The following is a 27,050-nucleotide window of genomic DNA, read 5'->3' as shown; positions in this document are numbered from 1 at the left end:
GATCTCTCTCAGGAGGCTGGGGGGAAGATGCCTCTATAGCCCTGACCATGAAAGGAACTGATTATTTAGTCTCTGTCCTGTGGGTGATAGAGAGCCATCAAAGGTGTTTGAGCAGGGGAGTGAAATGATCAAAGTGGAATTTCAGTCCTCCTGGTAACCAGTGGAGTGGATGAACTCCAGAAAGTAAGACCAGCAATGAGGGCTAATTTAAGAGGCAGGTGCAAGCTTTCAGTCAGAGCAGTAAAGTCCTAGGGGTGGAGAGATGGGAACCCAGGAGTGGAAAGAAGGGCTGCAAAGAGCTCTAGGAGGTAATCACAACACATCGCCCTCCCCACCCTACTCTTGACCTCTATGTGACCTGGGCAAAGGTGGCAATAGTCATTGGAGATATTGCTAGCTGCGGTGGCTGGCATCCTGCAGCAAGCAGATACTATAAGAGCTCTCGTTCCCAGGAGAGGCACAAGAACCCAAGCAAGCTGCTACCCAGCCCTGCTGAATGAACTGAGCTTCGTGAAATATAGACAGCTCTAGCTCCCTAGAGGAAACCCCAGTAGCCCCTCACAGCTGTCAGATAACAGAGCCCAACAAGTAGGAAGAACATACCTAAGGACTCACAGAGAGGGACTGAATCCCCTCCAGGACCTGAGCCCCGAACGACTTGCATCAGGTAGAGGGGGCCCCCACCCAGACCTTTGTTCTGACCCTCAATGCTGGAGCCCAAATAGTTTCAACAAAGCTCAAACAAGGTCCCAAGCCTCCACCTGATTAATTGGATACATCTACCTTTTAGGCCTCACCTAGAAGGCAATAGGAATCTCATCTACAGAAATATGTCCATGAACTTGACAGGGCTAAGACTACAGCTCCCGGGCAATGTCCAGGCAGCCTTCCTGGAGGAGCTCACATTATACTCTCACAGTATGAGAACTAGTAGGGGGGCCTTAGAGATTATCCCCTTGTAGTAGTAGTAAATAATAATGAGGAGGAGGAGGATGAAGATGAGGCAGACAGGGAGAAACACTTCTTGGGTACTTACTACATATAAGGCACTGTTGTAAATGCTTTACATTTAGTCCTCAAAATAGCCCCATGAGGTAGGTTACTATTGTTACCTCAGATTTTCAGATGAGGATCCAGAAGCACAGATGGGTTAACGTGGACAATGGAGAGACAAGTTCAGAAGAAGAAGAGAGGCTGGGTGCAGTGGATTACACCTGCAATCCCAGCACTTTGAGAGACCAAGGCAAGAGGATCACTTGAGGCAAGGAGTTTGAGGCCAGCCTGGGCTACATAGCAAGACCCCATTTCTACCAAAAAAAAAAAAAAATAGAAAAATTAGATGGGGTATGGTGGTGCATTCCTGTAGTCCCAGCTACTGGGGAGGCTGAGGTGGGGGACTGCCTGAACCCAGGAATTTAAGGTTACAGTGAGCTATGATTATGCCACTGCACTTCAGCCTGAGCAAGACCCTACCTCTAAAAGAAAAAAAAAAAGAAAGAAAGAAAAGAAAGAAAGAAATCAAAAAGAAAAGAAAAAGACACTGACTGAGGTCACAAAGTAAGCCAAGCCACACCTGGGACATGCACACAGGCTTCCTCATTCCCACCATGGGAAATCCAAATAAGGCTTTGCCTGGCTGGAGTGAACAGACCCACCAGTGCCTCAGAGTGGTTTACCATAGGAAGTCAATGCAGCCTTAGTGCTCCCTCTGCAAAACTGGGAAAGTGCAAGTATGCTTGCACTTTCTCCTTTGCTGTGGTTATCAAGTACAAGGAAATAGAGAGTGGGCAGGGAAATTCATGAGTTCTGTTCAGATTCAGCTCAGCTCTGGAATGGGACAGGCAGGTTAACTTGGAAGTGCCCATGAGTCCCCAGAGGTCAGAGAGAGAGGAGCCCAGTGTCAAGGTGTCCTTACTGAGGCCCATGTGTGCCAGCACCTGGTTTCTATGGTTTATCCTCTAGAGAGCTCCAGCTTGTCCAAGCAGCCTCCCCTGAAGGAGCTTGTGTGGCCATCTCAGAGGAAAGCTCAGGCTCCTGGAATCAGGAAAGCCACGGCTGTCTTCACCTTGTATCTCAGGGTGGGCCATTCCTGGCTCTGGGGCTCTGATTGACCAGCTACTCATCAGAGGAGCTCCCAGCCCTAAGCCACACAAGGAAGCTGCACTTACTGGCATTCTGGGAGCTAGCTCTGAGCTGAAAATTATTTAATGATTAAAAGTGAGAATCTGGTGGCCAGATCTCAAGATCTTAGGCAAAGTGTAGCTCCAAGGGAGGCTTGGCTGGCCCTTTTAGCCACCCCCATTCAGAACTCTGTTGGTTAAGAATACAGATTGAGGAGTTAACTGCCCAGGTTCAAATGTGAGCTCCATCCGTTAATAGCTGTGTGACCTTGAGCATTAGGTTTTTTGTCTATAAAATGGGATCTCTAATAAGGATAAAATAAGAACACTAGGCACATTAGTGAGCTCACATATGTGAAGTGCCTGGCACACAGTAGGTGTTGATTTAAAGACTGGTTCCACCTCTCTTCTGGTGAGGACAGTGCCTAGCAGTAGGGAGGCAGCCAGAAAAAAAAGCTATCCTGCTGCCTCCTTAGCTCCAACAATTCTACTGCTTCTTACTCTAACTTTTAAATTATTCCTTCTTACTTTCTAACTTTTCCTGATGTGAATGTTTGCCAACTGCTCAAATGTTCCTTAGCTTCGATTTGCAAAAGCGAGAGACCTCTCCCACTGGGCCCAGGGCCCAGGGTGCTAAAATTAACAATCAGCATACTTTAAGCTAATGACTTACTGGTTGTGACTGCCACGAATAGACATAACTCTCAGATAAAGGCCATTAGAGAAAATTGAATAGCTCCAACGTGGTGAAAATTTGGATACATCCTGTTTCATAAATCATGCTCAAAGGGCACACTGGGCAAGCTATTTCCCTCTCTGAGTCATGATGAGGACCCAGGTTGAAGGGGTCTGTATACCCTTGGGAAAATGACATAGGAGAGAGAATTGTACAATCTCTTATAGTCTCACAAATATAATTTTCTCTGAAATCGAAAGCCTTGAGCAAATGACAGCATTGTATCAACAACCATCATAATCCAATCTTCTGTGATTTTATTTCTTCCTCAAATCCTCTAAATTGGAGTTTGCTCAATAACATTTAGAAGGTAGCCTGGTGAGGTCTTGAAAATCCAAACGTTCAGGGTTGGGATTCCAATCCCAGTTTTGCCACTTACTAGGCCTCTCTAACCTTCAGCTTCTACATCCGTAAAATGGGAATAAAACCTATTCTCAGTGTTGTGGTCAAAATTACACAAGATGATGTAGCCTGCATGATATTTCAGAGAAAGTGAAATAATAATACCAGAAGCTACTTTGACCCAGCAGGCTAGTTAATGGTACTCTGTAAGAAGTTTCATGATAGCCATCTTTGTGGCCAATGAAGGATCCATTTCCTATTCAGACTTCAGATCCAAAGAGCTGCTTTCCACTGGAGAGAATTAAAAAGCAAAATATATTAAATATGTTGGAAAGAAGCAAAGTGTCCTATAGCAGAGAGATGATTTAAAACCTAGCACATAGAAATTGCTATGGTTCAGTGTTTCCCCTCCAAAGTTCATAGGTTGAAACCTAATCCCCAGTGTGGCAGTGTTGGGAGTTAGGGCACTTCACTCTATTGTGCTTTGCAGATACTGTTTTGTTTTTTTTTTCTTTTCCTTTTTTACAAATTAAAGGTTTGGGACAAACCTGCATCACACAAACCTATCAGTGCCAATTTTCCCATAGTATGTGCTCACTTCATGTCTCTGTGTCACACTTTAGTAATTTCTTACAATATTTCCAATTTTTCATTACTATTGTATCTGCTGTGGTGATCTGTGATCAGTGATCTTTGATGTTACTATTGTAATTGTTTTGGGGAGATCACAAATTGCACCCTGGTAAGATGGCAAACTTAACCAATAGGTTTTGTATGTGTTCTGACTACTTCACCAACCTGCCATTTCCCTATCTTTCTCCCTCTCCTCTGGGCTCCCTGTTCCCTGAAACACAACAATATTAGAATTTGGCCAATTACTAACCCTACAATGCCCTCTAAATGTTCAAGTGAAAGTAAGAGTCACACATCTTTCACTTTAAATCAAAAGTTAGAAATGATTAAGCTTAGTGAGGACAGTAGGTCAAAAGCCCAGATGGGCCAAAAGCTAGGCCTCTTGCACCAAACAGCTAGGCAAATTGTTAATGCAAAGGAAAAATTCTCAAAGGAAATTAAAAATGCTACTTCAGTGAACACACAAATGATAAAAAAGCAAGACAGCCTATTCTGATATGGAGGAAGTTTGAGTGGTCTGGATAGAAAATGAAACCAGACACAACATTTCCTTAAGCCAAAGCCTAATCTATAGCAAGGCCCAAACTATTTCATTCTATTAAGGCTAAGAAAGGTGAGGAAACTACAGAAGCAGACTTGGAAGCTAGCAGAGGTTAGTTCATGAGGTTTAAGGAAAGAGGCCATCTCTATAATATACAAGTTCAAGATGAAGCAGCAACTGCTAATGGAGAAGTGCAGCAAGTTATCCAGAAGATCTAGCTAAAATTATTGATGAAGGTGCCTACACTCAACAACAGATTTTCAATGGAGACAGAACAGCCTTATATTTGAAGAAGATGCCATCTATGACTTTCATAGCTCGAGAGAAGAAATCAAAGCCTGGTTTTAAAGTTTCAAAGGACAGGCTGACTCTCTTGTTAGGGACTAATGCAGCTGGTGACTTTAACTTGAAGTCAATGCTCATTTACCATTCCAAAAGTTCTAGGGCCTTTAAAAATTATGCAAAATATATTCTGCCTATTCTCTGTAAATGTAACATCAAAGTCTACATGACAGCATATCTGTTTATAGCATGTTTTACTGAGTATTTTAAGCTCACTGTTGAGACCTACCACTCAGAAAAAAATATTTCTTTCAAAATATTATTGCTCATTGATGATATACCTGATTGTCAAAAGCTCTGATGGAGATGTGTAAAGAGATTAATGTTTTTACACCAGCTAACATCCATTCTGCAGCCCATGAATCAAAGAGTAATTTTGACTTTCAAGTCTTATTATTTAAGAAATACATTTTGTAAGGCTGTAGCTGCCATTGATAGTGATTCCTCTGATGGATTTGGGCATATTAAATTTAAATCCTTTTAGAAAGCAAATACCATTCTAGATGTGATTAAGAACATTCATGATTCATGGGAGGAGGTCAGAATATCAATATTAACAGGAATTTGGAAGAATTTTATTCCAATCCTCATGGATGACTTTGAGAGGTTCAAAACTTCAGTGGTGGAAACAACTGCAGATGTGGTTAAAAATAGCAAGAAAACTAGAATTAGATGTGGAGCCTGAAGACGTGACTGAATTGCTGCAACCTCATGACAAAACTAAATGAATGAGGAGTTGCTTCTTATGGATGAGCAAAGAAAGAAATTTCTTGAGATGTAATCTACTCCTAGTGAAGAGACAATATTTAGAACATAACATAAATTTAGTTAATAAAGCAGTGGCAGGATTTGAGAGGATTAACTCCAATTTTGAAAGAAGTTTTACTATGGGTAAAGTGCTGTCAAACACCACATACCACTGAGAAAGTTTTCATAAAAGAAGAGTCAATTGATGTGGCAAACTTTACTGTTATCTTACTTTAAGAAATTGCCACAGCAACCCCAACCTTAAGCAACCACTACCCTGCTTAGTCAGCAGACATCAACATCAAGGCAAGACTCTCCACCAGCAAAAACATTATGACTTGCTGAAGCTTCAGATGATCATTAGCATTTCAGTAATAAAGTATTTTTAATTATATATGTACATTGTTTTTAGACCTAGACATAATTTTATTTCACACTTAATATACTACAGTATAGCATAAACATAACTTTTATATGCAGTGGGAAACCTAATAATTCGTGTAACTCTCTTTATTGTAATATTGGCTTTATTGCAGTGGTCTGGGATTGAATATGCAATATCTCCAAGATATGCCTGTAAGTCATGAGAGCAGAGTCCTCATGAATGAATTAATGCCATTAGAAAAAGGCCTTATAGAAGTGGATTCACTTTCCTGGCCCTTCTGCTCCACCATGTGAGCATCCAGTCTTCCTTCCCTCAGCGAGCACAGCATGCAAGACATCATCATGGAAGAAGAGACTGGCTTCATTAGACACCAAACCTATGGACATCTTGATCTTGGACTTCTCAGCCTCCAGAACTGTAAGCCAATAAACTTCTATTCACTATAAACTAGCCAGTCTGTGCCATTCTATTACACATTCTGTTCTAGCAGCACAAAATGGGCTAAGAAATAAACTATGTTTTGAATAAACACAGACAAAAACACTAAGACATTTTCTGTGATGAGTAAAATTGACTCAGAAGAAACAATTAATATCGCAGCTCACATTCTATGTGACCAAAGTAGTATGGGACATTCAAAGGAGAATCCACACTGAACCAGAACCTTGGCTCGGCCCCAAGGGTGAAGAGTTCTCACCAGCTCATTAACAAAAAGGGACAAAAGACAGAACCATCACCTATTCTAGAAGCACTGTATATAACAGAATATCCCAGAGAGTGAGCACAACACAATCATTCTCAGCAAATCCTGTTGTCATTGTCATAACATCTTCAGTTAAAGAATCCTTTATGTTGGGAAACAGGGGGTGTAAGGTACATGGGCCACATGATCCACATCCATCTGGGGCACAGAATGGATCAAACATGAAAAACAACCCATTCACAGAATACTGTTTTATCAAGACTTGTTTAGGTCTAGTGCTTTGCAGTGTCTAGCACAGAGTAGAAGCCCAATCCTTCTACCAACAGAGTATTCTATGATGGTCCAAAAACATCTTGCACTTCCACAGTTGTATGCATTAGTCATGGCACCCCAGCATATCCTGACTGAATTCCCTCAATTCTCTTTTCTATCTCCAAGTAATTCCAGTGCCTCAGGATTCATCTCTAATCCCACCTCATCTGGCAGGCCTCCTCAAACACCCTAACTTACACTAATTTCTCCCTCCAAATAGCAATAAAGAAAGTGGCAAGGTCTTAAAGAATTTTAAATTATATTATAATAGAAGGTGTACCTTCTTGATGCTCTGTCTTCCCCTTTCTACCTGCTGAGTGATGCCAAAGCAACCCGAAAGCCACAATAAGGCAAAGCAATAAATTAATTAATTAATTAATTAATTAATTAATTAATTAAAGGAAGGAAGAAGATGAGACTTGAATCACAGCTTGGAGTAGAGCCACCTAATCCACATCAATCTGTGGGGTAAGCAAGAAATAAACAACAGTTAAGCCACTAATGTTGGGGAGTCATAGCAACTAGTCTTAATTAATGAGACTAATTGTGAGAACTAAAGTAAATGCTATATATAAGGCGCCTATGAATGTGCTACACAAGCTTCTTCCTCAGTCTTGGAGGAGATGGTGGAATATCTTGCTTGTCTAAAGACAGCCCTCTGGACACAGAAGTGAACTCATGCAAAATACAGCCAGAGACCAGAAATTAATGGAATCATGGTAGGATGGAGTAAGTACCTACAAACATTTAAGTCCTATCAATTCTGAGACTAAGATTCTATTTCTCAACCACTGCCTTCTTTGCTCATATGCATCCATTTGTAATAATAGCTAAAATTTACTATAGGCAGGTCATTCTAAGATATCTTTTTTTCATATTTTAACAACCAAAATTGGGATGTATGTTTCAGTCAATGGCATCTTGGCATTGTGTCATCATTTAATTGGAACCATATTTTCTTTTTCATGAAGACGGATCTTACAATATATAACATCTTAAATCCAATGAAATATGGTATTAGGCACTTAACTATGTGCCAAGAACCCTTCTAAGTGTCTTACATAAATAACTTCACATATTCCTCCAAATGTCCAAAATAATCAGTACTACTATTATCCCCATTTTAAAATGTGGAAATGGTGACCCAGAGACGTTCAGTAATTTGCTAAGGTACACAGTTAATATGTTGGGTGAGGGTGAAGACTCTACCTTCTCTTTTAGAGAGGCATATCAAGTCATTATTTTTAGCACCTGATTTTTAATTGACAATTAATCCTTCTCCTTATGGAGAAAACTCATACAAGATTGTTATCTCCAACAATACAGTAGCCCAGATACTTTAAATACTGCTCCATAAGAACAATTTTAAAGGATGAATAATTATCCTTTTAATGTTTTTAAAATATATTACTGAGCTGGCAAAAGTGTAAGAAATCTGGAGAGGCCAAAAGTAAAGCAAAAGAAGAACCAGGAAACCTAAGCAAGAGTTGAAGGGAGTTTGTTGTTGTTGTTGTTGTTGTTGTTGTTTTGTTTTTCCTGAGAACATCTGTTGAATGTTGTATTCTCTGGACTTCTGTTTCCTATGTGTACAGTGCAAGGAAACATGTGATAAAGCCTAGGAACGTCCCAAGGGGAGGAATTAGATAGGGATCCAGAAAACCAGAAACTCAGTTTAAGAGTAAATGGAAAATAAACCTTCTCTATCAAAATTGTCAACAATGAAAGTTGAGAATTAATGACCACATTATGGGCCTCAGTCAGATAGGCTTATCGCCTGAATTTACATTATCTGTTGTGGGGACGGGGGACTTGATTAGAGAATTTAGTTTTAAGAAATAAAAGAGAGTCATGGAAACATTTTCAAAGAACAAAGGCTATAAAATATGGCCAAGAAAATTTGAGAAAGAAACAAATAAAACTTTTCTACATTAAAATACAATAATTAAAATGAAAAACTCATTGGGCAGATTAATCACAGCTAAAAAATGGATTGGTATATTAAAAGATAGAACAAAAGAACTTAACCAAGATGCAGTTCAGAGAGACAAAGAGAGAAAAAATATGAGAGAATTAAAGCTAAGAAATATAGAGTGATGGGATCTAACAAGTATTTCATCATATTTGCAAAGAGAGAGAATGGGGAAATGGTGATATTCAAAGAATCAGTGGCTGAAATTTCAGTTCCCTGGATTTTTTGAAAGACAAAACAACATTCAAATTCAGAAATCCCAATGAATCCCTAGCAAGATAAATACAAAACATATACATCCACACCCTAGACAACTCATAACATTAATGAGCACCAAAGACAGAAGATTTTGAAAGCAATCAAAGGAAAAAGGAAACTAGATTGACAGATGATCACTTAATAACAATGATGAAACTCAGCAGACAACAAGAAAATATATTATGCCAGAAAACCATTGTCCCAAAATTCTATATCTATAGAAATTATATTTCAAGAATAAGTATGAAATATAAGCATTCTCAGACAACCAAAAGTCCCACACTAAAGGAAATTCTGAAGGATTTGCTTCAGGCAGAAAGAATGTAATATCATATGGAAGGTTTGAGATACAAGAAAGAATGATGAGCAAACTTGCTTGAAACTGTGGGTAAATCCAAAGAAACTTTAACTAAAAAACAATTACAGGGCCGGGCACATTGACTCATTCCTGTAATTCCAGTACTTAGGGAAGCTGAGGCAGGAGGATCACTTAAGCCCAAGAGTTCAAGATCAGTCTGGGCAACGCAGTGCAGTCCCCATCTCTACAAAAATTTAAAAAGTTAGCCGAGTGCAGTGAATCCTAACTGTGTTTTCACCTACTCAGGAGGCTGAGGTGGGAGGATCATTTGAGCCCAGGAGGTTGAGGCTGCAGTAAACTGTAATTGCCCCACTGTACTCCAGCTTGGGCAACAGAGCAAGACCTCGCCTCCAAATAAAAATAAAAAATTATAATCCCTCATTTTTGAGATAAGAAACGATGAATCTAAAATATTGTATATAATTTAGAAGGATATGACTAAAGTTGTTTAAAGTGCTCCAAGGTTCTATTTTGGGGGAAGAAAAATAGAGATGTAAATTAAATTTAGGCTTTTTAGGTTATTATTAATGCTATAATATCTAAAGTAATTAACTAAAAGAACAGACATAGAGAAAGAGAAAATTCCCTCGAACTGTGTAGAGGAGGAAAAAATAAATGAGTAATAAATTTAAAAAATTAAACCAAAAAAAGAAAGAAAGTATGTAGAGGGGAGTATCAATGTATAATAGTAATCACATTAAGGGGAAATGAGCTAAACTATCCAGTTCTAAGCAGAGATTATTAAGGGTGCAATACATGGAGGGGGCTGGAAGTTGTGCATGCTATGTGCTAGCTACAAGAAGTATCCCTAAAACAAAAAGACCTAAAATAGCTTAAACTTAAAGGCCACAAAAGATATACCATGAAAATACTTACCTAAAGAAATCTGATGCTAATGTATTCATATAATGCAAAACAAACTTTAAGGCAATGAAGAGATTCACTACATGAAAATTAAATGTTCAGCCCATTGAGAAAATATAATAATGAGGATATACCTAATAGCATAGCTTTAAGATATGCAAAGTAAAATTGATAAGACTTTAAGGAGAAATGAACTAGTCCTGAATCACATACATTTCAACACGATTCTGTCATTAACTGATAGATCAAGCAGAAAAAATGATCAGTAAGGATATAGAATATTTGAATGGCACATTTAAGTCAGATTTAATGTTCATGAATAGAACACCCAGAATACACATTCTTTTCAGGTACTCATGAATCATTCTTTTTTTTTTTTTTATCAACTACTTTCTAGTCTTTAAAGCAAGCCTCAACAAATTTCAAAAGATTGACATTGGGGTTGCAATCTCTACCCCAACATAAATACCCCATATGGTCATATATTTTTAAAGACACAAGCCATAGGTCAAAGAAGAAATTACAGCAGAAATTAGAAAATAAACCTGAATGATGATGAAAATACACATATTAAAAATCATGTATATAGATAAAATAAAACTAAGAACAAAAATTATAGATTTAAATACTTAAATTAGAAAAAGATCTGAAAATTCAAAGAATCTCCACCTTCTCCAACATAATAATCTCCAACTTAAGAAACTTTAAAAATAAAAGGAAAATACTTCTAAAGAAAGTATCAGAAGGAAAATAATTAAGACAGGAACAAACATTAAATAAAACACAAATCAAAATACAAAACATAAACATAATGACTAATGTTGGTTTTTGAAAACATAAAATAGACAAACTGCTGGCAAGATCTGGAAAAAAGTCAGAAAAAAAAGAGGAAATAATATTAGCAATAAAAGAGGTTTATTTCTACAGATGCAGCAGAGGTAAGAGAATATTATGCAATATCATTGAAAACATAAATAAACTAGATAAATTCCTAGAAAATACAATTTACCAAAATTGATTCAAGAAAAAGTAGATCTATAACCACTGAAAGAATTCATCAATAGTTTAAAATCTTCCCCTAAGGAAAACACCAAGCCCAGAGAAGCATGAGTTTACATCATTTAAAGGAAAAATAACCAAACTCTTCCTCAGAATAGGAAAAGAGAAAACACACTTCAATTGATTGTATAAGACTTAAATAACTTTGATACTAAAATTGAACAAGAACAACACAAGAAAGGAAATATACAGGCCAATCTATATAGAAACATATATGACAAAATACTAGCAAGCAAAATCCAGCTATATGCTGAAAGGATTGTATAACATGGCTAAGTTGGATCTAGCCTAAAAATACATGGTTATTTTAACATTAGAAAACAGATCAGTGAAACTCACAACATAAAGAAGGAAAAAACCTTATAACCATCTCAACCCTTAAACTGATTATAGGGTATCTACCAAGAAAAAATATATACCACGAGAAGTATACTTGATGACATGTTGAATGAAAGCATTTCCTGTGAGATCAGAAACAAAATAAAGATGCCCAGCTCTCAACAATTTCTACTCATTATTGTGCTAGAGATCTTAGCTAGTGTAGAAAGAAAGAAAATGTATTAGAATGGGAAGAAACAAAACTGTCATTATTTACAGCTGATGTGGTTTTCCACAGGCAGCCACATCTGCCTGTGCATACCAGCACACAGCCAGAAGAGTGAGGAGTCTGAAACTGGCCTCTGCTGTGTTCATCCAGCCACCCCAACACAGTGCTGGGTCCACCAGGCACAGAGCTGCAGTCCACTTGGCAAGCCAGGTATCCATGGGTCTGTGTCTCTGCAGACACGGTACCTTTCCCTAATTCTTATGAAAACACATGAACTAGCAATTCATCCTCACTCTCTATGTAGAAAATCAAAGGGTATCTACAAAAAAATTATTTTAATTGATATGAGGTTTTAGAAAGTTGGTCAGAAATGAATATTCAAAAGTCAAGTATAGTTATAGATACCAGCATAAACAGAGTAAAATTTAGAAGAGAGGTCATTAACAAAGCAACAAAAATATGCAAAGGCCATAGAAATGAACCTTAACATGTGCAAGTCCCTTCTCGAGAAAATTGTAAAACATTATTAAATGATATTAAAGAAGGCCGAGATAAGTTAATAGATAATTCATGCATATGAAATACCATATATATGATAGGGAAACATTAATTCACCATAAACTGATCTAAATATTCAGTCCAATTCCAATCAACTCCCTATAGGATTTTTTCTAGAACTTGACAAGTTGAATCTGAAATGTGTAGCCAAAATGTTTCTGGAAAAAATTGGAGGGACTTTTCCTGCCAGATCATAAGACTTTTTAAAAACTAATAAATACAATGGGATATTGACCCTGGAATAAACATAGAGAACAGAACAGCAAGCCCCTAAATAGACCCAAGAAAATATGGAAACTTGATTAACGAGAAAGGAGGGGAAGATGGGGGGCAACCTATTCAGAGCTCACACACACAGATCCCAAATTACAAATAGAAAGTGAACGGGGCTGGGGAGGCAGATGATGTCCAGTCGTTCTTGACTGGTATGTGAAAGGAGAGCTCCTTCTTGCTCATATACTTCTACCCTTGAGGCTCCCTCTTGCCCCAAGCAAAGATCTGGCTGGATTGGCCCAGAGAGAAATAAACTAAGAGGGTTACTTTAAAAGCCCCTTTCTGCAGCCAGAAAGAGCCAGCCTAGCTCCAGGACCAAGCAGATAAAAAAGCTTCTTAAAATGAAGAAGGGAAGGTTAACTAAGAGGCACTGGCCAGATACCCACCATCCTGCTAATACAGCAGACAGCAGGTCTGGATTGTCAGTAAAAGCTGCCACAGAGGGCTATCTGCAGCCCCGATCTTTGCATAGCTGGGCACAGGGGCCAGTCTAACCCCTCACTTCTGGGTCCAGGTGGGTGGGGGCTGCCCCAGGCTAAGAACGTTTCAACCTTACATGGTACAGGTATGTGGTGGCAGGTGCTCTCATCTTGATAATTCTGTCACCTAGTGAATCCCACAAGCCCTACCCCATGAAGTCCTTATGATGCCCCTTCCCAAGTCCAAAAAGTGGCACAACCAAACACAGACTAGCAGCCAAGAAACCTTCATCCTAGCCCCAGCTCTGCCAGTAACTTAACTGTGTAACCTTAGTCAAGTTACTTGACTTCTCTAGGCCTCTTTTCTCATATACAAACTGGGGATAATAATATATATTTGATTACCTGGCACATTTGTTGTAAAAATTAAAATATAATAATGGATATGACATTACGACACTGCTTTGTATCCCTATATGATTCCATGAAAATAGGAGGGATTTTGTTAGGCAATATGGTCTGTGGAAAAAATAAATAAATAAATCTCTTAAAAGACCAAAAGGAGTGAAAAGTATAATTCAGGCAAAGTGCAAAATCAGCCCTTGGTCAGGATAGAAATCCAGAAGACAGAGTCCTAACCAAAATTCCTACTGGCATAATGTAAGTAAGATATCTGGAATGTTATACAAAACAGGCTCTCAGAAATGGTGTTTTTTTTTTCAACTCTGTACTTGGCACAAAAAGAAACTGAGGCCCAGAGAGGATAAATGACTTGTCCAAGTCACACAGCAAATTTGTGGTAGAATCCAGATTAGAACTCAAGTTCGTTCATTTGTTCTTTCTTTCTTTCTTTCTTTCTTTTTTTTTTTTTTTTTTTTTGAGATGGAGTCTTGCCCTGTTGCCCAGGCTGCAATGGCACGATCTCAGCTCACTACAACCTCCACCTCCCGGGTTCAAGCGATTCTCCTGCCTCAGCCTCCCGAGTAGCTGGAATTATAGGTGCACGCCTCCATACCCAGTTTATTTTTGTATTTTTGGTAGAGACGGGGTTTCACCATGTTGTGAATCCAAGTTCTTTCTAGTCTCCTTCTAGAATTTTACCCATCCAAGTTCCATCCACATTGCTTGATCTAAGATTGCTACCCTGAAGGGCATAATGACCCCATCACTGCCTCCCCAAGATATTCTCTGAGGAACGTGGAACACAGTGAGGGAGTACTTATTTTCCTGTGCCTACAAATAAGCTTGCTCACCAGTATAACTCACCCCTCTCCATGTGGAAGTCTTCTGCCAAGTATACAGCACAAGACAAACAGGACAGGGTGCTGACCAAGAGCTTAAGAACCAATTACCCATCCAGCATTGACGTGAACCATGGTGCCTGGACTGGCAGGATCTATGGCCCAAAGGCCTCTGACTTTTCAAGAACTCTCCAGCTTCAGCCCTCCCCACTAGGATCCTAAATGCAGGGATAGAGGTATATCAAAAGACACTTCGGTTTAAAATCTTGTTGATGTTAAGCCATAGACTTTTGCAGACTGCACGGAGAGGCTACTCTTAAAGAAGTGGCTTTAAGCTTCATAGGACAGCAAGAGAACAAATATGTGAGTTTGGTGAAGTCCCTGCAGGTGCAACCTCAGGCCAGACCAAGCAATGGCCTTAAGCCCCAAATATGTATCCTAGGTGCCCATCTAAGGCTGTTAATCTCCCTGTGGGCTGCTCTCTCTCTGGCTGGGCAGAGGCTTTCTCCTCTTGCAGTGGCCTCAGGCACAAGATATCCCCTCACCACACCAAAACCTCCCTCTCCCCTCTCTCAGCAGGCCCCTTCATGGCAACAGCCATGATCATGGCCACCAGTGAGATGTCACCAAGGACATAGCTGAGATAGAAACTAGTCACAGGCCAAGCCTCACGAGTACATAAGGGGTTCAGAGTCAGGCTCTATCCCCATCCACAGGCAGCTCTTTCTGATTCCACATCTGGCCAGCTCTGAGACAAGCCTAACACCCTGCTTTTGTCCGGGTCGAGAGGGGAGACATTGTGATCCTGAGGGTCAGGCAGAGCATCTGCTCTGTATTAAGGCCCAGCTAGATGAGAGAGGAGATGAACAGAACAATTTTCTTATTCTTAGAATTTTATTTTTCCATTGAAAGAGATATGTAAATGAATAATTAAATAAAACATAGAAATTCCTCCAGCATGAGTTCAATGAGATGCTTGACCTTTCTCTAAACAAGTGCTCTATAGTGCGTTACACAATATATGCCCCTTCTCTGGGCCTCCAGTTTCCCATCTATAAGAATAGAGGGCTGAATTAGATGAGCTCCTGCTCTGAATCTAATGTTCCTACAATCCAGTGACCCCAGAAGCTTCTAAAAGAGTCATTCATGACCAGAGCCCAGACCTGAACATTTTTCTCCAGCTCGCTCTTCCCAGAACCCAGGCTTCTCTGTGTTCTTTGCTCAAGGGTGACTTTGAGTTATAGGAGACATGTAGGGTTTGTCCAAGGAACTGCCAGTACCATATCCTGCTGTTTATGTTAGCCATAAAGCCCCACACCATTGCATCTAGGAGCTGCCCCAGAAGTCCTGGCCTAAAGGCCAAACAGGTTCACACAAGTCCATTGTCTTTTTGCTCTCTGAGTCCCCAGCCTATTATTCCTTCATCTGATTTTAGTTTCAGCCTCTTAAAACACGGCTCTCATTGTAAAATCTCCGTGAAAACCTGTGTCTCCCCAAACTCTCTCAACTCAGATGTGAACTCCTTAGCCTGGTGCTTGTTCCTCTCTAGATCCTGTTTCCAGCCCACACCACCTCCTTTTAGCATTACCACCCAGTATTCCCCAACATGCCCCTTACATTCAAGCTTCAGAGCAACTTTCCTGTTATTCTTCAGGACTGACTTGGCCTCCCCACCTGTCAAGATTCAGCTTAAATGTGGCTTCGACCCAGATGCTTACTCTGACCTCCAGCCCACAGGGTTCCTGAAACACTGAAGTGTTGACACCATTCATCCTGAGCCTGAGAGACTTGCTTGGTTTTGTAGTTGACTGGTGATCTCCCACGGATGCATCTTGTCTCCCTGAGACAGCCAAAGTTCCACAAGAATATGCCCATATTAGTCAGCATCTGGCCCAACACTCTCCAAGTAGCCGGTAAAGACTTGTTGAAAGCAATGAGGATAGCTGGACAGATCATGGGAGTGGGGCGGACAGAGGAATGGATGCAAAGTGCTAAGGGGCCTCATATGTAGGCAGGCAGAGTTACAGAGACATCTGTAGAATAAAAAATGAAATGGAGGCTAAACGAATGAATAAATGGACCTTGGTCCTAGCTACCATCATTGCTCACCTAAATCACTATAATAGGCTCCTAATGCATTTCTCCTCCCAGTAACAATCTACTATTTTCATAGCAGCTATAGCATGTCATTTCTCTCTTCAAAACTTTTCAATGTTCACTATTCCACTCATATCAAAAGCCAAGGTTCTTCAAATCACCCACCAGAGCCTTCATGAGCTGGCACCCATTATTGCATTGATCTCAACTCCTTCAACTCTCCCCATCCCTCACTTAACTCCAATCATATGAACCGGCAAGCTCTTTCTCAACCATGCCTCAGGGCCTTTGCACTTACTCTTCTCTTTATTTGGCTCCTCTTCCAACAAGTATTCACATAGCTTCCTCTTGGCCTCTGTTTAAATGCCTGCTTATCAGAGAAAACCTCCTGACCCTGTATAAATGTATAAACCCCCTCCCACCCTTGGAGCTCCCTTACTATTCTCTCTATTTCTCCATGGTATTCACACTTTGTATGGTGTATATACCCTCTTTACTGTCTCTCTTCCCAAACCAAATCCTCCAAGGGCATGAAATATGTGTTTTGCTCACTGTCATGTCTCCAGGGCTGAGAATTAAACATGGCACCTACTAGGTAGGTACTAAGTAGATAAATGAATGAATTCGTGAGGGCAGGAATGAGTGAATGAGTCTGTAACTTAGACCCTTGCAACCTTCGAGCATTTTTCCAAGATGCTGTTATCTGATGTGGCTGTCATTGTCCTATGCCTACTCAGTTCCAGCCCCGTCGGCCGCCGAAGCAGATGGATAGCACACATTCTAGGGAGCTCTTTGTAAATGACAAGCCTAAGAGAACTGAAAGAGCAGCTTCTAGGGGGATGGGGCCAGGATTAGTCTACTGCCTGGTTTCTAAATGCCACATTTTAAAATCCTGCTCTCCCACCCTCCCATAGCCTCTCTGCAAATCCCACAGGGTTCAAGTGCAATCGTATTCTAAAATGAAGAAGAAAACAAAAGCATCACGTTTTCCACCATAGGGCTCACAGGGAGCTGTGTTCCTATTTCCCTTAAGGCCAGAGCCCCCTAATACCTCTGTGAAGTCCAGTCTGCCTTATATCTACCTTATATCTACCTAATCCCTAAGTTCTCATCACCAATGAAAGAAGGGAAGCCAGAAAAGCAGACAATGAGCCAAGAGGAGTAATCAGTGTGGCCACTTCTGGTCTTCCACTCTTCCTGCTAACACCCTGTAATCATACCCAGCCCAGCCCTAGACTAGCACAGTGACATCTCTCCAACCCCTGACAGTCTCCTTGCCTGGGATTCTGAGCTGTGAGAACCACAGAAAAGAGGGATAAAGGAGTGGGACTGAAGATAATGCATTAGCCTTGAGTCCTGCTATAAATCCAACATAAACTCTTGTTCATGGATGGATAGGTGGGTGACAGACGGGTGTGTGGGTAAGTGACCGAATGAACAAGATGAGATAGAAAGTTGAATGAGTGAGTGAGGAATGTAAGAGTAAGTGAGTCAGAGGGATGGAAAGGGCCATCTGTCCTAGTGCTGATGACATCTTTGAAAGGATGGCTTACTGGGCTTAGTAAGACCTACTTTCTGTATTCCTTTAAGCCTATGTCTAGTGCAGTGTTAGAGGTAGGAAGGAGGTTGGCAGCTCCTGACAAATGTGAATCATAAAGTAACTAAAGTTCCAAGGAGTCTTTCATAGGATTGTAAAGATATTTTATGCAAGTACCCAAGCAGCCAAGTCAGGACTACTGGGAACCCCTTCTATCTCCTGTATGCTCTACAAACCAGAGATAATGATAGATAGGGAAGCCACAGCTCAAGGATGCCATTTGTGACTTAGCCACCTCCCACAAGGACCTTCTTAGAATCATCTGGGAATTAGATGTCACCTGTCGCCAGCCCCCCAAAAGCTCCTTAGTGACATCTTAATTTGTTTGTACAGAAGATGGTAAGGTCTCTGAGGGACAGATATTGTTGGCAGTCACCCCAAATGCCAGGTGTCCCAAAATGAATTATCATTTTCCTCCTCAAATCTACTTCTCTCCTCCTTTTTATTCCACTGAATGGTTCCATCATCTGTCTGGTTACTCAGATGATAAATCTTCATTAATTCGTTTGTTCAACATATATTTGTGGCATGTGTCAGTAACATGGTACTGTGTCAGTAACATGATGCCTGCTAGGATAAAGTAATGAGCAAAACCAGACATGGTCCCAACCCTCGCAAAGCTCATCATCACATAGAGAAGGTAAGCTTTAATGATTACATAAATAAATGTAAAATTAAAACTATGATAAAGCCTTAAAGGAGATACATGATGTTTTAAAACTTTATAAAATGGGATTGGACCGGGTCCTGAAGATTATGAAAGTGACAACTCAGCTGAGAACTGAGAGTAAAGAAGGAATTCAGTAGTTGGAGTCAGGAAGAGTGAGCATTCTAAGCAGAGGAACAGCAAATACAAAGACTTATGGCAGGAGGAGCCTAACAAGCCCTAGGGACAGAGACTCAGCTGAGGCCATTGTGGCAGGGAGAGCCAGGGAGAGAGTGCTAGGTAGGGAGATGTCGGAGAGGGCAGCAGAGCCAGGCAAGCAAGACCTCGTAGGACTTACTAAAGAGTGTGGTCTTTATCTTAAGATCAATAGGAAGCAACTAACATACTTTTAAGGAAGAAAATGATATGAACATAGCTGAGTTTTGAAATGTGCTCTGGCTGCTGTGTGGAGAACAAATTGGAGGGGAACCAGTATGGATATAGGGGGACCGGGGGCTCTTGTGGTACCCTAGAAACATGAAGATGGTACCATGAACTAGGGTGATGCTGGTGGAGATGGAGAGAAGTGAAAGATTTGAGAGATATTTACAAGCTAGTATCAACAAGATATGGGGATGGATTGGATGTGGGTTTTTAGGGAGAGAGGTGTTGAGGATGACCTTCAGGTCTCTCTGACTTGTGCAGCTACCCAGACGAAGGAGTCATTCAACGAAATCTGAAATATCTGAAGAGGACCGGGTTTTAGTATGATGAAGAATGACAGAAATTCTGTTTTGGACACATTGAGTTTGAGAGGCCTTTGAGGCATCAAACTGGGAGTCCCCCAGACTCCTTCATCTCTCTCACTTTCTGCATTCACCAGTCACTGTGTCCTATTGAATTCTACCTCCTCTCCATTTGAACTTAGTTCAGGCCCTGGTAATTACTGTGTGAATAATTAAAACAATCTCCAGGCTCTTTCTTCTTCCAATCCATCCACCCACCTCATGCTGTCTTCCTAAATATTGCCTCCTGAAAGAGGCCCTTTCTAACCACCTAATCTAAAGTATTCCTACCCCATTACTCTCTATTGCAGTCTTTGGGCTTTTTCTTCTAAAAACATGTAACAATGTATTATATTGGTTGATTGGAGAAATAAATATACATATATGTCCTAACTCTGTTTGCTAAGACAGCATATAAATGATGACACACCAATCACAAGGAGCACAGGTGGCCTTTAAAAATCTTGGTTTCTAAATACCATTTTCCACTAAAAGGATCTAGTGCTCTTCAGACAAATGGCTAATTCCAGGGCTGTAGCACAGAAAGGAAACTGAGCCTGTAACTTCTTGCTATAGCGAATAGTAAGGAAGAGCATAGAGAATTGTGGGGATGCATCAAAAACAAAGAAAACCAGCTTGCAGAGCCTCCCACTAATCAAGTTTGGGACAATGTGAACATTGAAATAAAATAAAGATAATAATTGATTTATAACCCATTGAATAAATGAAGAATTCATGAGACCCTAGTGATAGGAAGGGAGGGAGAGGGGAAAGATTTTTTTAAAGTAGAATGCCAACTACTAAATATGGAAGAAATAATTGATTCAAAATGATCAACAATGCTAAAATCAGTGGGTATAAGTTTGATAAGGAACAGCTTATACATAGTCTCAAAATATCTCGCCACCAATTACTTATTAATTTCAGAGAGAAAAATAGTAATTTCTCAGTGGAGAAACTGGCAGACATTATTCTTAAGCAAGTGATAAAAGCTCCCATCACCAGCACTGGGACAATCCCCACATCATGTGCTTGGTGATATGAAAACTGGAGAGGACATAACCTCACTGCAGTGGTATTCCTGCCCATAATGCATTGCTTGAATCTAGTCATGTGGAACCATCAACAATAACCAAATTGATAGATATTCCACATAATAACTGACCTGTACTATTCAAAACATAAAGTTCAAAAACTAAATAAATAAAGCAAAAGAACTGCTCTGTATTCGAGGAGACTAAAGAGACATGATAATTAAATGCAATCTGTGGACTAGATCCCGACTGAGGTGAGAGAGATGGGGGAGCCATAAAGACATTATTAGGACAGAATTGCACTGTGGTAAGAGAATATCCTTTTTAAGAAAATATATACTTAACATATGGGGGCTAAAGAGGCATCATGTCTCCAATCTCTCCTCAACTGATCAGAAATATAAACATTTTAATATGTATTCATATATAATAAAACAAACAATAAATATATTAAAATATACAGTAAAACATAAATTATATAAACAATAAAAATGTATGCAAATAATAAAAATAATATTTTTGTATGATTGGAGAGAATGAAAATAATAAAGTAAATGGAAGATCATGTAAACAGTTGAGACATGGATAAAGAGGGATTTCTTATACAACTCTTATACATTTTTATTATATTTGATATGTCAAAATTTAAAGTGACATAAAAATAGGAAGTACTCAATAAATGTTTGTTGAATGAATAAGTGAATATCCAACCATGTCCCTCCCTTCTTAAAATACCTCAGTGCTTGCCCATAAATATGACAAAAAGTCTAAACATCTCAGGACAGCAATCCAGACAGGACTCCATACAAAGCTCTTTGTAACATCTTCCATCTCATCGCCAACACTACTGACCACCCACACCATAGGCTCCAGTTATGCCAACTGCTTAAAGTTCCCCAGACTTACCACAGTAGGCAACACTTGTATGCCCTCGCACATGCTGGTCTCTCTACCCACAATATCCTCCTCTTCCTGGCAACTTCCTGTTATCTTTCAAGATCCACACCAAGTACTCACACTTTTGGGAAGGCCTCTCTGACTGCCCCAACTGGAGACAACACTTCCTTGCTGCTACATTAGAGTCTCCAGTACCTGCTTTGATCACGCCCCCCAGACAGGCCTTTATTTGTTTACAAGTCTGTCTTGCCATATGGTATGATTGCTACCTGAAGCCCAGGATATTCCAACTTACCTCTACCCCCAGCCCCTTGCACAGACCCTGGCACAGTAAAAGATCTCAATTAATACTGAGGCATGAATAAATGAATCAGTTTTGGTTGTACTCTCTGCATCTTCCAAGAGAACCCTTAACTTTACTCTCTTTCATTATCCTCAGAAACTGCAGAGAAGTGAGAGAAATGAGTTCTCTCATTTTATGCACCAGGAAAGGGAGGCTCAGAGAGGGTAAGCGACTTAACCCAAGATAATACAGTGTGCCCAAGGCTGAGTCAGAGCTGGAATCCAGATCTTGTGCCAATCAGTCCAGTGTTCTTTCACAGAAAGTGGGTGGCATAGGAAAGAAGGATATTGCACTTTACAGTTTGCCTATTCTATGCCAGACACTGAATTTCAAATAGACTTTCCAGTTCTAGCACCACATTACCTTACGAGGAACCCCATTTTACAGATGAGGAAACTGAGGCTCCAAGTCAGATCCATCTGGCTGCAAAGCCCATGCTCTCTTTTCCGCACATTGCCAGTATGTACTGCTCACCTCTGACCCTCCATCAAAAGAAGTGAGATGGCCTGAGCCGATTGTTCTGTCCCTCAACAGTGTCTTTAAATCCAGCACCACACACAGACCCAAAACACAGTTTACACCCTCCAACCACAGGCCACATTTCACATGGTTTCCAAAACCAGAATATTTGGTTTGTAAGACAAAACCTTCATTTCTCCAGCAGAAAGTGAACACTATACACAACTACCCAGCCAAACTGCTGACACCTACAGACACTGCATCACACCAAACAGAGTCTAATCTGCCCTGAGACATCCTCAAAGCATCCAGGATGCCCCCAGAGTTTGGCGCTGAGGATACCCTGGAACTGGGGGAGGGGAGATCAGGCCAGTCAGATGGCAGAGTCTGGGCAGAGGCTTGGTTCCTAGGACAGAGGTTGCTCCAGGAAAAAGTGAAGGCACAGAAGTTCAACACTGCCCACTCCATGCTGGTGGGGAGTTGAAAGGCAAGGGGAGAGATCCCTGCACAGCCCAGGAGGCCTTTCCCACCCCTTCAATCCCTGCTTCTTACACAGCAATAGTCTCCAGCTGAGGCTGGAAAGGCCAATGATGCTGATCACGTTCAGGTCCTGAAGACAGACAGAGAAGTCAAGCCCTTAGCCTCATTCCCCAATTTGCCCAAAGGAGTAGTTTTTCCTGCTTTGAAAGTCTTTGAAATGAGGGAGTTGCTGGCATCTCTTGTGGTCAGTGGACATTCACTACACACTCTGGAGTTAGACAGATCTGGAAAGCAATCTTTGCTAGCTCTGACCTTGGGTTAGTTGTTTAGCCTTGCTGTGTTTCAGTTTCCTTATATTTAAAATCGTCTTAACTATTTCATAGGGTTGGTATAGAGGTTTCATGAAAAAAAAGATGGAAAGAGCCTAAAAAGGAAGCTGGACAGTAGTCGATAATAAATAAACGTGAGTTACTATGAGTTGCCTTTCCTGCACAGAAGTCCTAACCATCTCACACAATGCTCTTGCTGGCTTTTAAGTCTGTTTTCACTTGGTTGAGCTTAAAGCCCAGGGTCCAACCAGAGTCTAAATAGTGTGAAAATTCAGCAGAGATGTGCTCCGGTCCTAGTCTTACCTTTTTAAGATGGCATTTATCTGGGAAGGAACAAACACTTCACCCATACCAGGTGACCAGCACATTACTTAGTACCAGGCCACAGGGGATTTCCTCTTTCCTACCTTGTGATCAAATGCTTCTGGGAGGATGCATCTTGAAGGCAGGCAACGGCTACCAGCTTGGGTTGACATAACACATACTGAGAAGCAGGACCCCAAATGCAGTGCCTGAAAGCCCACCATTTGAGTTATTCTAATCATTCTTTGTTGCTAAGTTTTACCCTCCAGCTTTCTCCTTTCCAAACATGAATGGCCTTAGGCAGCATAAAATAATTTGTCTTGGAGTGAATTAGAAGTTTCACCAACTTTGCAATGTGGCTAGAGCCCTGCCCTGCATTCAGACGAAGTGCACCTCTGCAGGTAAGAGGTGACAAATGACTCCCTGACCACTTAGCAAACTAGAGACACCATATGAGGAAGGATAAAGTGCTGAGCACTGGCCCATGGCCTCACAGACCCAGGCAAGGAGGCAGTAAAGCCCTTCATGTGCTCCTCCACACTCTTAAGTCCAAGCTCTCATCCCAAGCTCCAGTTCCACAAGGGCCATCCCTGATCAGAGATGTTGTGGTCCATACTGGGGGAGGGCTCAGATCCAAGAGACACAGACCTTCCAGCAGAGCCCTGAGTTAGGCAGGGTCACATTAGGAAGGGGTGGCTGTGGGGCCAGGGCCAAGCTTAGGGCAAGGGTCAAACTCCTTCAGGCACCCAGACACTTGAGCTTTTGAGACAAGGAAGAGCTAGCAGCTGAAACACTCAGAGCAGGGGGTGTTTATCAATGGCCCAATTCATTCTCAACTATCCCCCTTGTCTGAGCCAGCACAGAGATGGGCATTATGTCCCAGAGCTACCAGGAAAAAAACCTCCAAGACATCGTCACCAACTAGAGTCCAAAGGTACAGAAACCAAATTGAGACATATGGTTTGAAAACCAGATGATGTATTTGAAATTGAGGATGTCCCAAGAAAATTCAGTGTGGTTCCCATTCCCAGAGACCAATAGAATGCTTAATTGCTGATTTTTCGTTTATTTGTTCTGATTTCCTTCAACAAAGGAAGTGGAAGTTTACAATTAAAAATGTGTATTCTATAAAGTTGATAAAGCAGAAATTAGAAGTCAAAGCAATGGTTCCAACTAACACAGTTATTACAACAGAACAATATGATGGACTAAGAGCTTCCCAGCAACCAGAGTGAAAAGGGAAGCACAACGGGAAAATAATTCCTTCCCCACCACCTTTATTCTGCTGGACTGACCACAGCCTGCCCTTTTTTAACCACTCCCAAGGGTCAGGTGTAGGATCAGGCCAAAGAAAAGATAGATCCCAGCATTCCCCTCAGAAAGCAGTTGAACCCAACTTGCTCTCCTGCATATTAGAGGAGTTGGTGGGTGAGAGCTTAGTCACCCCTTAGACCAAACCATAGGCATTAAGACAGAAGAAACTCAGGCCAGGCATGGTGCCTCACACCTGTTATCCCAGCACTTTGGGAGGCCTAGGCAGGCAGACAACTTGAGGTCAGGAATTTGAGACCAGCCTGGCCAACATGGAGAAACCTCATCTCTAGTAAAAATACAAAAATTAGCCAGGCGTGGTGGCAGGTGCCTGTAATCCCAGCTACTCAGGAGGCTGAGGCAAGAGAATCACTTGAATTCAGGAGGTGGAGGTTGCAATGAGCTGAGATCATGACATTGCACTCCAACCTGGGCAATAGAGTGAGACTCAGTCAATGGAAAGGAAAGGAAAGGAAAGGAAAGGAAAGGAAACGAAAGGAAATGAAAGGAAAGAGGGAAGGGGGGCAGAGAGAGAGAGAAAGAAACTCAATACCATCTTTCTAACTTCCCAACTGAAGGAGCACATTTAGTCTGAGTACCTCAATGAAGTATTCAGAAGGGAATAGCCATGATAGAACAGCTCTAGAAACTCTACTAAGAAGAATAACACCACCACTCTGCTGGTATTTTAGGGCACCTACTCTTCCAAGCGCTGTATGGTGTGTGCCCAGTGGTCACCGCGGGGAGGAAGTCATGGAGGAGTTTCTGTCCAGAAAAAAACATAACTACTGGAAGAAAGGAGAGGAGAGAGCAAATGCCATCCCCCCACCAGCCTGTGGGAGGGAGACTCAAAGTAGGGTTGAATGAAACCAAAGAAAAAAAGGAATCAGCCTAGCTCAGTTCACTGTCCTCCCTGCCAAATGGTTGCCCTGGGACCCAGCCCAGAAGGGTCGCTGCTTCTCTGCAGCAAGTGTAATCCAGAGTATAAACTACAGCACGGAGCAAATTACATATGCTGAGCTCTGTCTCAGATCCCAGCTTGACCCGGCTTGCCTTCCAAAGGCAGTGTTCGGAAGTTTTCACTTCTAAAAGGGCAAACACCGCTTCTAAGTCGCAGAGCTTAAGGGACAAGATGCTCTCTGGCTGAGCTCCATGGACAGCCTCAGTTTCAGATTAAACAGAACCCGTCAAAGGCACCATATCACCATCTGCCCTGATCCCTGCAGCCAAAGTCCCTGACTTAAAATATTCCCCACTGAGGCCAGTTTCTTGGACCCATTGTCAGAGGTATAAAATATAGGTTAAAAGGGGCAAAAGTCGGAGGAGGCTAGAGGCTGAGGGTGGGGCCACACCAGGAATACATTTGTGCATATTCATTGAACAAAGTGGGTGCATGTTGCATACATGTCACTGTCCACAAGTATACATGTTGAAAGTATGTGAATGGTTGCGTGGCTATCCTGAGAAGAGTGTGCGCAAGACTGATGCAATGGACAGGAATGCGTGTATGCTGAGCATGTGAGCGTGGGTGCCCTGCGAGTGTTTGTGGGTGGCCATGGCCATCTTGTCTACTCATCCCCTGACCTCCTGCCTCTTCTCCTGGTTTAAGAGTGGGGTCCCACAAGCTGTCTCCCTGACCCTGGTCTAGCCAGATTGGGTCAGTCAAAGTCACATTCACTCCAGTGTTGTGTGAGGGCTGAGCTTCTGTCCTGCTCCAAGCCCTGAGAAACCAAAGCCGAATGACCCACAGAGAAGACACCCCAGCTGGGGACAAGTCAGGTCACCTTAGAAAGCCTGAGTTCAGATAACACTCCCTAGCCCCAGCTTCTGCCTTCCTGGGTTCACTCTGGCACATCCACTCATCCACATGCAGACTGGCTCAGCTCACCTGGAGGTCTTCCTGCCACACACACACACAAAGGCATTTCCACAGGTACAGACACAGTCCGCCCAGGGCAGCAGGTGCCACACAGACAGACACCTGTGGCCCACTCCAGGCCACCAGACACACTCTGAAACACTCGTTCACCCACACTCACACCCTAGGGCGCATGCTAGAAAATTCCACATGTGGACATCCCACCCAGACACACTCCCTCACACTGGCACAAGCTCCCCTTCACAAGCACTCCCACTGACACATTTACACCTACTATCCAATTAGTCACAAATCTGCACTGTTCCCAACTAGGCTGGCAGAGGCATCACCAGCCCCTGAGTCCAGCTAGGGGAGCTGTCTACTTACTTAGCGTGCGAGAAAGGCGGGTGGTGCGTGCGGCCAGTGGTGGCAGGGCGCAGTTGGAGCTCCAGAGGCCGCGCGCGAAGTAGCAGCTCTGCCGGCCCAGCCTGAGGGGCCGCCCCT

The 27,050-nt window shown here is 41.7% G+C and overlaps 1 protein-coding gene across 2 annotated transcripts in view; it reads right to left on the bottom strand.

Annotated features, from left to right (window-relative positions):
- INSC (inscuteable homolog (Drosophila)) overlaps nt 1-27,050 on the bottom strand; it is a 133,987-nt gene that overhangs the window by 104,386 nt on the left and 2,551 nt on the right. The window contains exon 1 of one of the 2 annotated variants that reach the window (XM_011956267.1): nt 26,934-26,999. The exons of the other annotated variant lie outside the window; for it this stretch is intronic. The gene's annotated coding sequence lies outside the window, so the exon portion shown is untranslated. Of the gene's footprint in view, nt 1-26,933; nt 27,000-27,050 lie in introns of those variants that run through there. 2 annotated transcript variants of the gene reach the window in all.

The sequence above is a fragment of the Colobus angolensis genome, unplaced genomic scaffold (assembly GCF_000951035.1).
Source record: "Colobus angolensis palliatus isolate OR3802 unplaced genomic scaffold, Cang.pa_1.0 Scaffold412, whole genome shotgun sequence".
NCBI classification, from domain to species: domain Eukaryota; kingdom Metazoa; phylum Chordata; class Mammalia; order Primates; family Cercopithecidae; genus Colobus; species Colobus angolensis.
Note: the sequence above shows the minus strand (reverse complement) of the source record. Positions and strands in the feature narration are given on the sequence as shown.